At 25.8% G+C, this 14,492-nt stretch overlaps 1 protein-coding gene across 2 annotated transcripts in view; it reads right to left on the bottom strand.

Annotated features, from left to right (window-relative positions):
- Window positions 1–14,395, bottom strand: part of unc-13-4A (BAI1 associated protein 3) — a 102,505-nt gene extending 88,110 nt beyond the window's left edge. Inside the window, exons 1-2 of one of the 2 annotated variants that reach the window (XM_087406626.1) lie at window positions 14,257–14,395; window positions 14,123–14,199 (exon numbers count right to left, since the gene is read on the bottom strand). The gene's annotated coding sequence lies outside the window, so the exon portion shown is untranslated. Of the gene's footprint in view, window positions 1–14,122 lie in introns of both variants that reach the window. The other variant, XM_087406625.1, reaches the window with a different exon arrangement.
- Window positions 14,396–14,492: the final 97 nt, after the last annotated feature.

Raw genomic sequence — 14,492 nt, 5'->3', positions numbered from 1 at the left:
TGAGTTTTTTTCAAAGTTTTCATCATTAGTTTTAATATGTACAACATAAAAATTGCATTCTATCGCATTACTGTAATATTACACAATGTAATTATATTAAAATTGAAATAACTGTAATCTTATACAAAACCATCAGAGAGATTATTTTTCCTTATATACTAGGAAATTAAATAACCAATTATTATTTTTAACACGAACAATTAATCTTGTTTTTTAACTCAATATATTATGTTAATTATGTTTATTTGTTCCAGAAAGTTTAATTTGGATCACTTAACTTAGAATATATAAATTTTTTTCTTTCTTTTTGTTTTCTTGTCTTATTTCTTTGTTCATTTTTTTCATTTCTTTTGCGCACCGAAAGCGATACTTTTATAAATCATGACTGCATTTGAAAGGAATTTCAATCGTTAATATTGCGCGATTAAAACTGCGCGGTTTCTATAGAAAATGTTCCTTCCGCGTGATATCTTCCAGTCTTACAAGCCGAAGTTTCCAGGTCGAGAGATGCTCAACCATTAATGGCGATTGTGGCACGGCGGAGACGAATAAGAGCGTAGACGACACTCGTTGACAATTCAAAGGAATCCTCGCAATCTTTCTTCTCGGCAATCTATTTTATTCTGTTCCGCTTACGATGGACCGCCAGCATGTCATTGCAATGTAATATGCAGACTCATCATTATTAAATTCGTCAAGTTGTGACAGCAATAATCTATTGATTAATCTGTTTGATGAAAGGTCTTTCTTTTCAGCTCGTTATTTAATAATAATATCAATTTCAATTTAATAAATGAAATTTGATAAGAATCAATTTAATAATTAAAATTTTAATGGAAAATTTTCATAATAAGTATTGTTTACTATACCTATATATAACTGAAATAAAAATGTTTTGTGATTCTTACTTAGAACTTAGAAATGTCATGAGTTCACATATATCAAATAAAAATTCACAAATATTGATTAATTTATATTTAGCTATGAAGAATTTATATATTTTTAAAATATAAAACTATACTATTAATAAATTATTAAAATATAAAACTAAAAATTTATACATATAGAATTGTCAGATTTTGTACATTAATTATAATCTGATCTAATTTTATAAATATAAAAAATTGTAACATGGGCGGAGGGTATCACTTTTGTTTATAATAATAATTGATTAAACTGTTAATAAAATCAATCAATAATCATGGTTTATATATAATATAATATATAATTTATAATATCATGAATATCTTCGTATCTTTTTGCATAATATTGCAGAGGTAATTAATATGTATAGCATAAATAGCATCCGATATATTTTAAATAAAATTAATTTTTTTAAAACTAGAAGTTTATTGCAGCAAATTTTTTCGTTATATTTGTTTATTTCAATTTATTCTGTTCGGGTCATACAGAATAACGAAATAGCAAATTACTTTTATCGGTACGTATAAAAATTTCGTAGGACGCGCAATTTTCCAATTCCAGTCAGAATGCATGTCTGACATTTTGCACGATGCAACGCGTATAGCACATTCTGTGTATAGTACGTGGAAATTGCTACCTTCCAATTTCATCCATGCCAAATTACCTCTGAATTAATTCTGTCAAAAGGATGTATAAATTTTTCCGATTAAAATGCGCTTCAATTAAAATACGCTTGTAATTAATAATTGCATTTATCAGTTTAAATAGCATAAAATAAAATAGACTCAAGCGTATGTAAACTCATGATATTTAACTAATTATTTGTAATAATTGTATTTGTAGTATCATGCATTTATATTCGATTATCTTTTCATATTAGAAACATAATATTATTTTCTACGAAAGATAATTTATTATACTGCTTATAATATTTTGCTGTTATAATCCATTAGCATCTATAATTTCCTCTGACATATATCAGTAATTTGAGAGCTCAACTTATAAAAACTTGTCATGAAAGCTATTATTCACTATTAGCTTAATTTTACTAGTTCACTAAAAATCTTACTTTTAAATAAATGTGCGTTATACATAATATTATTATATAATGTATTGCACGTAACTCTTCTGTATTATATACAGATTATAATATATTAATAATTACAATTATAATTAATAAAATTTCATTTAAGTGAATAAATACAGGAAAAAGGTGACGCATTGATAAACAAATTTTGCCTTTACTGAAAGTATATGACAATACATATCTATTTAAATTCGAAATTCTTTTTCTAATCAATTGATTCATTATTTTACTTCATAATTTCTCAGTTATCCGTATTTCTTGTGAGTGTTCTATACGTAAGTTTCCGTGATCTTTTTCACTTTTTCTTAACTTTGAATGATCGAGTAAATCACGGAAATGTTTATCTTTCTGAAAGTTTGACTGTGTGTTCGCAACGAATCATAAGTAAAAATAAAAATAAGAAATAAATCAAGTCAAAAAGAAGAAGGAGCTGCAATAGATTTATGCGTTAGATTCAAGTCGAAAATGAAAAGAATACAAAACTCAGCTATGACTAACATGCTTTCTTTTGATTTGAAACATTCGCAATATCAATATTTTGTACAATTAACAGTTTTCTTAAAATATAAGTTAAAATTAATACTTATATTATCCTAATTTTTATAAAAACGCTTGTGCCTTGAAATTAGCACCTTTAATACACCATCATCAAAATAGAAACAAACGACTGCAATGTAATATGTACATTGTTTATCTGGGTTTAATATACATATTTCGTATGGACGTCTTTTATTTTTATTATCTATTGATTGCAGATTTACTGGATACTCATGCGGCTTATCTCCTCATATAGAAAAAAAATACAAAGATGTTTTTTTAAACTTTGTTTTAAAGAATTTGAACGATCTCACAGTTTGAATTTTTTAACTTTTTCAAATGATAAAAATGTTTGGAAATAAGGTCTCAAGGGCTCAAGAAATATAAAATTGTTCCTCAACTTTATTGTAACCATGTTCAGTATAATTTTAAATAATATTTTTTAAGTATTCACAATATCGATACATGTATAAATCATTTTATTTCTAAGATGATATAGAAGAAAATAAAATACGGAATCCATAAAATGTATTAACGACATGTTTTGTAAATCTTAATAATAAGTTAAAAGATAAAGCTTAGCAGTGAATATATTAGCACAAACTTGTATAATTTGAAATTTCTTTTTGATTTTTAGAATAACTTGTAATGTTACAATATATAAATTATAACAATTATTATACTAAAAAGTGACATCTGAATTTTTAATTTGTATTGAAAATGTCAACTCAATAAGAGACTATAATAATAATAAAATATTATTCTTATTTTACATATTAAATTTTATTATATAATAAAATAAATTAATATATATAAATAAATTAATATATGTAATAATAAGCAATTATTCTATTTTATTTTACGACAACTGCAAATTAGCGAAGATTTTTATATAAAATCTTTTATAACGGGAACGCATGCACTGTTTTTTTATTTTTATTTCTTAATAATTTTGTATGGATTATCAAGGCTTGAGACTGAATTCATTATAAATAACTTTGATTACAATTGTGAAAATTTCATATAACACAATTTTATGACGATTATTCATGACGAATTTTTTTTTGCCTAAAAAATAAACTGAAAAAAATAATATATAAATATAAAAAAAGCGTGCTAAAATGTATTGGATTATTTATCTAAAAAGAAAAGAATTTGTTTCTATGTCTTTAACTTTAATAGAATTAATTTAACAGCTGACTAAAAATATTATCAATGTTAGCATTGAAAATGATGAAAAAAAGAAAACAAACAAAAATGTACATGTTTATAAATGCAGATTAACGAATTTACCTCGATACAATAATCAACGCTGATTTCGTGCTTCTTGCATCGAAATAAATCCGAGATTAGATTCGGTGCAACAATAGAGTATTGTCGATTCAATGGCATAGAGGGAACCAAATCAGCACAAAACTTAAATTGGACTCAATTTCTAATGAAGCCGGTATCAGCAAATTCGAGTGAGCCATTTTTGCCATCAATAATATCGCTAAATTCCATTGTATGTATTTATGTCATGTGCACTAAGTATATTATGTATTCCGTAATACAGAGATCATTTATGCTTCCTAACGTTTTGCTATTTTTTTTATAAGAATACAGATAATATTATTTTCCCTAAATAAATATTACAATTTTAAATAAATTATTGCGACAATGTGAAAACAATCCACAAAAATAATAGACATGTATATGTTATGTGAGTTTATTTTTGCATAAATGAAAAAAACTGCTGAAATAATTGATGAAACCGAACATTGGGAAGAATACATTATTTTTGTTTTATCTGTAAATATAAATTACATTTTTATGAAATTAAGAAACAATTTGATTTTTTACGGGAATCCACATTTACGTTAGTTAACAAACAAAATGATGTTTGATTAGCAAGAATCTGACAACACACCTATAATTGTCTGTTATTATCGAATACCAATGCAATAAACAAAGTTCTGTCTGCATTATTAGGATGCGACAGCTTGCCGTAACGTCCACCCATATGTTGCATAACATAAAATAATATGATTGAGTCTGTGATAAAAATATCATGAAACATTCTAATGCTTTGGCAAACGATAATTTGTTTATCGTGCAAATTATTTCAAAATTTTGAAGAATATAGCCAAATTTGTTGGAAATTATATATTGCATTGTATCTATTATTATACGTTTTAATTACCAGTTATTATAACGTCTCTAATACAAATGTTATTATGGGATTCCAATTCCGTACTATTTACATACAAATTTTTAGATTTAGAGTTCATGACTAATTAAGTTTCTAATTTTATATTTATACGCTTTCTAATATGTGTGTATATTGCAATTTAGAAGTTTTTGTAATAGAAATCTCTAAGCTACTCCAATGTTTTTTGTTAGAAAATGCTTAAATTTTCAGAAATTTTAGGTTAAAAAAGAGATATTCAAAATATTTATGAACAAATATGTACAAATTATTAGAAAATTTATTTAAAAATTTTAATCACATATTTACTTTTTCCTATTTACTCGAAAAGAATTACTCAAGCTTTCAAAAAACAAGCTGTAGCAGATCAGTTAAAACGAAAACTGTCACGAAACAGTAAAAGATATTGACAGAAAATGAAAATGAAAGATGTCCGGAGAAAATGCTCAGTTTGGAAGTAGGCAGTGAGGAAAAAACGATCGACGTTCAACGTAAGTACAAATTTTAGGACACACGTACAGACATAATCTCGAATAAGTTAACTCGAGGCGGGTTGTAGAGGTTGGCTCGAGGGCATGAATACGAAAAAGGATTGTTCTTTTTGTGCGCGCACAAAATCTTAAAACGGCTATGTTGAGAGAAGAAGTCGAGTAATCCCTTCGACCGACATTTTCAAGTCCTCGACATATCGAGCGATAGCGACATACGCGATGACGACGAAAGATTTTTGAGAGACCTTTTAAGATGAAATCCAACATACTTATAACCACGCGCGAGCTTAGAATTCTTACATTTCTCAATTCCTTGCTATGTCCTCTATTCTTCTTCAGAAATCAAAAAGAAATAATCTATTAATTCTATTAATAACAATTTTAATTGTAAACAATCAAGATTCACGTTCAGATTCATACAAGTTTCGTTCAAACTTCCGATTAAATTAAAAATCTATCCTTTTGAAATAAATGTTTGCTTCGCTCGCAAATATTTTATGTATATTACAAGCTCTCCAATATTCTTATAATATATTCTTACACGAATTCCCCTTTTCCCCACCACCGTTTTCGATTTATGTATCTATACGAAAGAATACTTCACGTTAGACTCAATCCTACATCTCTTGTGTAAAACATATAGCATGTATATAAAGAAATAAAAACATAAATACGAATCAGGTATCTTCGAAGCCAGCAATCTTTAAAAAGTTTTTTTAAGTAAAATATAAACTGGATAGAACGGATATTCTTTCAAGTATCTCATTTATCAAAATATGTTTTAGGTATACTAAAATTTTTATAAACGCTTTATATTAAATTACATTTAAATAAAAATTCATCGTGTTCTCAAATTGAATATTTCGAAAGTATATGCTTGTTAGTATAAAAATGTATTTAAGATTAAAATATTCTTTTTGTAAAGTGCACATAAAAATAAAATAAGTATGAACTGTATTCGCGGATGACATATTTAATCAACATTTAATTGACAATAAAATATTAAAATTCATTAAAAGATTTAAAAATTGTTAATTTTTACTTGGAAATTTCTTTAGCAATTTTATTATTTTCCTAATTTTACAAAGAGATTGTTTATTTTTCATACATATTATATATATTATCTTATATTTTAAATAATTTGAAATTAATCGGCAACTATTTTATAATAGTTAAAGTATATAAATTAATTAAATTGAAACATTGAAGAACAGTAAGAATTATAATTATAGGTACGTAAAAAGTGACAATGTAAACAAGTTAAATAACAAAAAAACCAAATTAACTCTAAATAGTTCTCAAATAAATATGACGAGGAGAATTCCGCGTATGATCTTTTAATTGATCAAATATACGTTAACGAGAGTATGTTGCTGTTGATGAAATACAATATTTACGAAACTGCCTGTTCTATTTAGGGAGATGAACTGTTATAATTACTTCATCATGTCAACGTATATACGAGATGAAAATATCTACGAAACGCGATTTCGTTTAAAAACCTGCAACATTTATCATAATGCCTATATTTTAATGGCGTGCTTCAAAATATGAATTCACTCCAATGTCGATCGAATCTTTTTTTAATCTGACTGATTTTTAGTAGTTTTTAGTACAGCATTATTTTTTAAAAAAGTTATCGAAAGATCTCTACAAAAATCATCTCACACTTTGACGTTTTTTTTGTTGATCTCTAAACATAAATCTTTTACATAAAAATATTCCAATTTTTTTCTCGCACTTCTGTTACAATTGTGCTGTTTCATGTTCGTTTCATAGTACGATTATGTTGTATTCTAACAGTAATTGTTAGAATAATATATAGAAAGAATGTCGACTTACTACAATTAAATATGTATTCATAGCTAAGCTAAACTTGATTATTTTATGTTTTTCACGTTAAATCCAATTGTTTTCAATTTTAGATTTCAATTTTAGATTTCTACTTTCATTATTTCACTTTATAGAATTTTATCTGATGAAATCAAATTAAAATTAATTTATTATTGTTATTTTCTGTCAAATGCTTATGTTCCGAAATAAATATAAAACATTATAATAAATTATCATATTTTCCAATATCTGTTTCTATTATGTAACTTTGTGTATTATATATATATATCAAAAATATAAAAATTAAAGTTGTAATAATTTAGTCTGTAAATAAACATAAATTGCTTGATATTTATACCATAATTAGTTGTTAATAATTAACCACACACACACATATAAAATCCAAATTTTCACTTAACTTTAATAAATCATGAAAATGAAACTCGATTTACTGTAATCAATATAATCATTAAAATAGAACTATTTTTTACACTGAAAAAAAATTTAAGTATCACACAAATTGCTTGTCGCGCTCTCATACGTTGGCATTGAAATAATTAACACTCTTCATTTCCATTTCATTTTTACGATAGAGAGTTAAATTATTGTTGAAATATCTGCTTCGACAAATAGCTATCGTCTCAATATGTTTACATCGTTAGTAATAAAGTTAATTAATCGCGCAGATTGGGATTCACTAATTGTTTAAATAACAATGGAGTTTCAAGATAATATGTTATTATGTGAGAGATCAAACGTGCATCAATACATGATCTTGTATACATACAATACTCTATACTCTATATCTCGCAAAAAAGAATACCAATTAATTATTTTTGATCATCTCGAAATACTTAATGTAATATTAATTTGTGTTAATATTATATAAATATTTCACCTTTTGCTTTTTAAATTTATTTTGATCAACTGTTATATACTGTATCCAATATAAGATATTTAAAATTCATTAAAAAAAAATTATTATATTTTATTTATTTAAACAATTATTTATCTAAATTAATTTGTTATAATAAAATTTCTACGCTTTGAATAATATAAAATATTACAATTATTATTTATTTAAAAAATAATTTATGTATTAAAAGTTTAACTAATTATTCAGAGCATATTTTAAGAGCTAAAAAAGAAGAAGTAATTTTATCAATCTGTAACTTTTATATCAATATATATAAACATTCTTATTTTTAGAAATGTACAGTCTTTCAATTTTTTTTCAAACAAAGTTTATTATTTAAAATAATTAATTTAATATAGCTTGAATTAAATACTTTCAAAACTAAGAGATACTAACATATCTTACATTCTGTAATCAAATGCTCGCATTAATGGAATTTTCCAAAATGCTAGAATCAGACTGATGAAGAATTCAAACTATTCAAATAACAAAGTTAAGAAATTAATATTATAATTGACAAATATTAGCACTGATATAATTTCTTACGATTATATTTTATATTGACTAATAAGATTGTCGTCGAGAGGAGTTATCATCATCTACAAACTGTCACACGCATCTGTTAGATGAATGATGCACGTTTCTTCTCTTCATTTAAATAGAATTCATTTAAGTAGTATTTTACTAAAGTAGTAATTTGAATATAAAAATCGGACAAAATGAAGATAAGAAATATCTATTTCCTTTTATTAATTTATTTAGCAAGTTCATTTTGTAAAATTAAAAAAAAAAAAATATATATATATATATATATATATATATATATGTAATTAAATTTAATTGATTATTTTAAAAATTTTGCAGTCACATTGTAGAATTAAAATCTGCAAGGAAAATGAATTAAACATGTACATATATTAAACATATTTAATAGTTGAGAGATTGAATGTTCGTCTTTATCCATTTATTGAAAATCTTTTCGACCTCGCGTTCACTGACCGACAAACGAAATTTTTTGGACATGCGTAAACGTATCGAATGCACAGTGAATTCGTTTTGAATGTCACTGTGGCAGAAATAGAATAAAAATCTACGGAAGAACTTGCATTGAGGAAAATGTTGTTCTTTTCAATATGTTCTCGGGTTCGTTCCGCTTCGTTTCTATCTCGATGAATAAGGGATTGTATACTTTTATATACGTTTTGAGATTCGCATCATTTCCAGTTTTAATATATGTATATATATATATATATATATATATATATATATATATACAATTAAAACAATATATATATATATATATATATATAAAAAGATTGTAAACAGAAATCTTAATGCCTAATGATTTTATGATATGATGTTAGCGCGCAAATTTATGTCATAAATTTCATTTTCTCGTGGTATCTATGTAAAAGGGATTAATTTATGACTCATTATGACTCATAATAACCTGTTTAATTAGGTTATATCAAGCTATTTATTTTATTATATTTCGTCTCCAAAATATAAAATACTTTTCATAAGACAATATTATGATAGAAGCACAGTAAATCATTATGAGTATCATGAGGAGTAACAACTCTTGAAGTGATAACTAACATCCTTAATTAACTAACATGCTTATTGCACTTAGAAAATTTCTCATTCTTCTTCCGAAATTCTTTAATAATACGTCTAATAATCGCTACTCGTTAGCAATTTCATTAAGGTAATAAACGTATCTCTGAGTACACATTGTTTTAAATAAAAAGATAATGTTTAACAATATACATATATCTAAATGAAACAATATCATTAAATATGTATGTGTTAAACGTGAAATCATTCATTATATACAAATTATTAAATTCTTATTTTGTTTAAAAATTATTGAAAAATAAGAAAATATTATAAATTATCTGATAAAAATCTCTCAATTACCGAAAACTTTTTAATTATTCCGTTGAATTCATCATTTATGAATTCACAACACGTAAGCCAATATTATTTTTTACTACGGTATCTGAATGTTACATGTTGTTAGTTCTGTAGCATTTCTTCATCTATCTTCTCTCTCAAACAAAATCTTATTTCGTCGGATGAAATTCCATGGAGGTTTCTAGTTTGTCGTCGTTTGCCTGACCTGGATGTCATCAGTATCTCCTTTCCTTTTACTTTTCGCAAACATCTTTTTTTTTGTCATTATTTTATTTGTCATTTTTCTGTCGTTATTTAGTAGCTCAAAATAAGTATGAGAATACTGCAAGAAACTAATTTTATTAACATTGTGTGTGTTGTGTAATAAGACTGCCAATATTTATAATATCGCAAAACTTTAATCAACTACACTTACACTATGCTCATTTTTTCGATAGATAGTGTGCTAAAAATTTTCATAAAGAAATATACATATTTAAAAGTGCAACCCAGTATCCGAAAAATCAGAATTTTGGATTTGGTAATGATTACACGAATCTATTTCTATTTATTTCAATTCTTTGGGAATTAAAATAGATAGAAATGAATTCGTGTGGACATTGCCGAATATATAATTTTGATTTTTCGGATACTGAGAACATATTCCAAAATATTAAAATATCTTTAAAGAAAAATACTTAAGCCTCCTAAGTTTTTGTAAAGCTTATTTGTATAAAATAAATCATCAACATAATAAATTTGTTATTATTTTAACCAAGAATAGATTTATTATTTTAATCAAGAAATAAAGTTTATATCTTCTCAGCACCATTCGCGTACTTGAAGTAAATTATTTAGGTTGTTACATATTTTGATAAATTTTACCTGTTGGGTAGCAAGATTACCCAATCACATGCGTGGATTACCAGATTTACCTAAAATTTACCAAAAGGTGGAACAACCGACCCTTATTTGTACATAGTCGCTGTGTCGCTCAGAATCCATTTTCATATGTAATTAAATTTGCTAATTAAAATATGATAATTTCAAATACATAGTAGAAACAACACATCTTCGATGTTTACTTCTCGTAAAAGAAATTTCACAAAAGATAGACATGGAACACAGTGTACACTGCAATGCAAAAAAAAACTTCAATCGATGATATTCCGTATACATGTATATGCACTTGACGATATACCGAATTCTTTCGCGCAGTCAATATTGATCAATGCAACTTACAGCGTTCACTTACGATGAAGCGGAGAAAAATGACGGAAATTCGTGTACGCCCTTCGCTGTATTGGTAGCATGATTAATATGACCAGAAAGGAAGGTAAGGACGAAGGATTGTAATATGGTAGGCTCTCTCTTTTTCTATAGAAACGAAGAGAGCATTATACTGTGCATATTGGAAATCGATATGTACACTCGCCTGTTGCCACATTGCATACGCATTTGTCCGATTTCATGAATGTATTGCACGATACTAATTCTTTCTGTCGAGCATGACCTACGGGCTTCGCACGTGACAACTTGATACGATTTATCGATAATATTTGCAAAAACGTTTAATTAATCATTTTACAATTCGAATAATGTCTGTTTCCTTAATCATAAGAAATCTTTTAAAGTTTCCATCACAATTTTATAAACTTATATCAGATGTTTTTTAATAATTGTAAGTCATATTCATCGATGCTTTATTAACAAAAATTCGTAACACAAAAAGTGAAAAAAATACATGATAGTATTTATTTGGTAGATAGCAACAATAGAAAGAAAAATTGGAAAAAATTAATAACAAAGATGTATTATATTAATGTTGGTTAAATGCATATTTTTCGATCGGGATTACAAAGTCTTACTATAATTGATATTTCTTTCGTAACTCCGACAATTTAGTATTGTCTCATTTAAATAGTAACTGTGTGAGCTATGTTTAATTATACAAGATGCACTCGTGATGCATTCCTAATCATTATGACCTAGTTGAGAAACTGTTTCAAAGCGACTGCCTTTTCTTAATTAACGCAATGAAGACACGTATTTTTTAAATCTTGAAATGTCGCATTTTATTTCAAAGAAACGTTGATGAACATAATTAGCTAAATATACATTTTAATTTGAAAAAGAAAAAATCTTCAAGATTGTCTTCAAATTTTATTATTGTGGCAAAAAATCACGTTTGTAAATATTTTAGAAATGTTAAAAATTAAATTTAATAAAATAGAAAACAAAATGTAAATACTATGTTTTAATTTTGAAATGATAATGTCATTTCAATATAATAAAAAATTAAAAGTTGTAAAAATGGAAAAATAAAATAAATAAATAAAAAATAAATAAATAAAATATTATTATATAGGACAATGTTCTTCTTTAAATTAAATATAGTGTGGCTATTATATTGCATCAATGAGTGAAAGAAAAAAATCATTTTATATATTGTATATTCGACAGTAAATTATATTTGATGCTTTCACATTTCGATAATAAAGGAAAGAGAAGAGGAGAAGAGCCGCAGATAATACGATAAGTTTTCAAATAAGTTTTGCGACATAAGAAATGGTATTATCGGTTTTTCCAATTCTGTTGTATTACGGATATCTTTCATCGATGATTAAATCTACTGCAGAGATAGTAAAAAAAAAAGAAAAGTAATTGTAGTTTTTTTCGTATAATTTCTTCTGAGATTATTCTGATAAACTATCATCATGGACACAATATCGAAAAGAATGATATAGACTTGAGCGTTTTATATTTATGTATAATAAATGAGTATATAGATTACACATTGATTTCTCTTATAATTTTCAAAAATTAATTAAAATTTTTATGATGTTGATATCTCGTTTTTAAAATCTCGATAATGATACAATGAAAAAAAGAATATTTCTTGAATAGTATTAAGTAAACATTTCTTTACTATCGATAAATATTTATTTAAAAAAAAAGTAATAATTACTTAAATCAATTAATATCTATAAATATGAGAGAGAACGCTGATTCTCGGTTAAAGTTAGATGTTATGAATATAATATACATATATTCTTAATTTAAATTTAATTATCTCAGATATAACTGTGCGCCGAAACATTTGGATATTCCTTTATATATATATATATATATATATATATATATATATATATATATATATATATATATATATATATATATATATATACACCTATATAATATTACCTCTGCCAGATTTGAATCTTGGCTAAAGTAATATTTTTCGCAATAAATTCTTTACAAAATTAATTTAGGAGGGATTATTTCATATAATATAATATAATATATATATATATTTATTGCGAAAAATATTACCTTAGCCAAGATTCGAATCTGGCAGAGGTAATATTTTTCGCAGAGATAATAAATTCCTTATTTCATATATAGGAATGTCCGAATATGTTTCGGCGCCTTATCATATTTATATTATTAGCGTCTCAGATCGATTGTAATTTTAATGTCCGAACGTTTCAGCGCACAGTTACATCTGAGATAATTTAAATGAAGAATATACATTATATGAATATATATTGTATTGAATATTCATAACATCTAACTTTGATCGATTATTGGCATTCTCTCTAATGTTTATGTATGTATATCATTTACACAATCGTATTTGTCCTTCAAATAATATCTGTTTACGTTTAATAAATATATTTTTATTTGCAATAAGGAAATATTTAATACTATTCAAGAAAATACTACTTAGATTTAGGAATTTTTTTCGGTGTTTCTTAAATTTCATGAATGATTTCTTATATGTTCAAGAAAGAATTTCAATGGTAAAATATAAAAATAAAAACTACCTAATAATAATTATTCGTTATGTATAAAAATTAATGTTTTATATTTAAAATCGAGTATGACCTATTGATTTAAAAATTTAAAAAAATTGTATACACAAAATTTCCAAGAAAAATGCAAAATTAAAAAAAAATAATTGACTTTTGATGTATTCCTGTTAACCTAGTTGAAAAACAGTTTCAAACGACTACAGTCCTTTTTTCATTAACTTTATGAACTATAAAGACACATATATTTTTCAAACTTCGAAATGTCACTTCATTTCAAGCTTGAAATGAGGTGAAAATTACAAAAGTAAATAAATTCACGAGAATGTTTATAATTTGATTGGTCAGCATCTATTTAATTTGCTCACTTTTGTAATTTTCACTTGAATTACTAATGTTCACCAATATGTGATTAATTTTAATCTTAATTCAACTTACTCTTCATTTTTTCCATCTATAATGTAGGCACTCCTATCCATTGAAATAAGCTTCTGTGGTCCAACCAGTTACAGATCCTAGAAGTCCGACTATAAATCCAACTGTTCGAGATGCTGAGTAGATATAATACCGACCATACAACGCCCTCCGATACCCGAGCACCATCTAGTGACAGTTTTGTCCGTTCGTTTCCATCTGTTTCCATCGCGTTTTCATGAACTCTGATCGTGCGCCGCCACTTGTGAGTTACCGTTCCGCGTCGTCGAAAGGCCGCGTCGTTGTGATTGTTGACAGCCACCGTAGGGTAAGCTTGGTACAGCTGTGCGTTTGTCACGGCTACACAGTAGTTTCCCTCATTGTCAGCGGCACT

This window comes from Acromyrmex echinatior, chromosome 5 (assembly GCF_024713525.1).
Source record: "Acromyrmex echinatior isolate Ae372 chromosome 5, ASM2471352v2, whole genome shotgun sequence".
NCBI lineage: Eukaryota > Metazoa > Arthropoda > Insecta > Hymenoptera > Formicidae > Acromyrmex > Acromyrmex echinatior.
The sequence above is the reverse complement of the archived record's forward strand: the minus strand, read 5'-3'. Positions and strand labels throughout refer to the sequence as shown.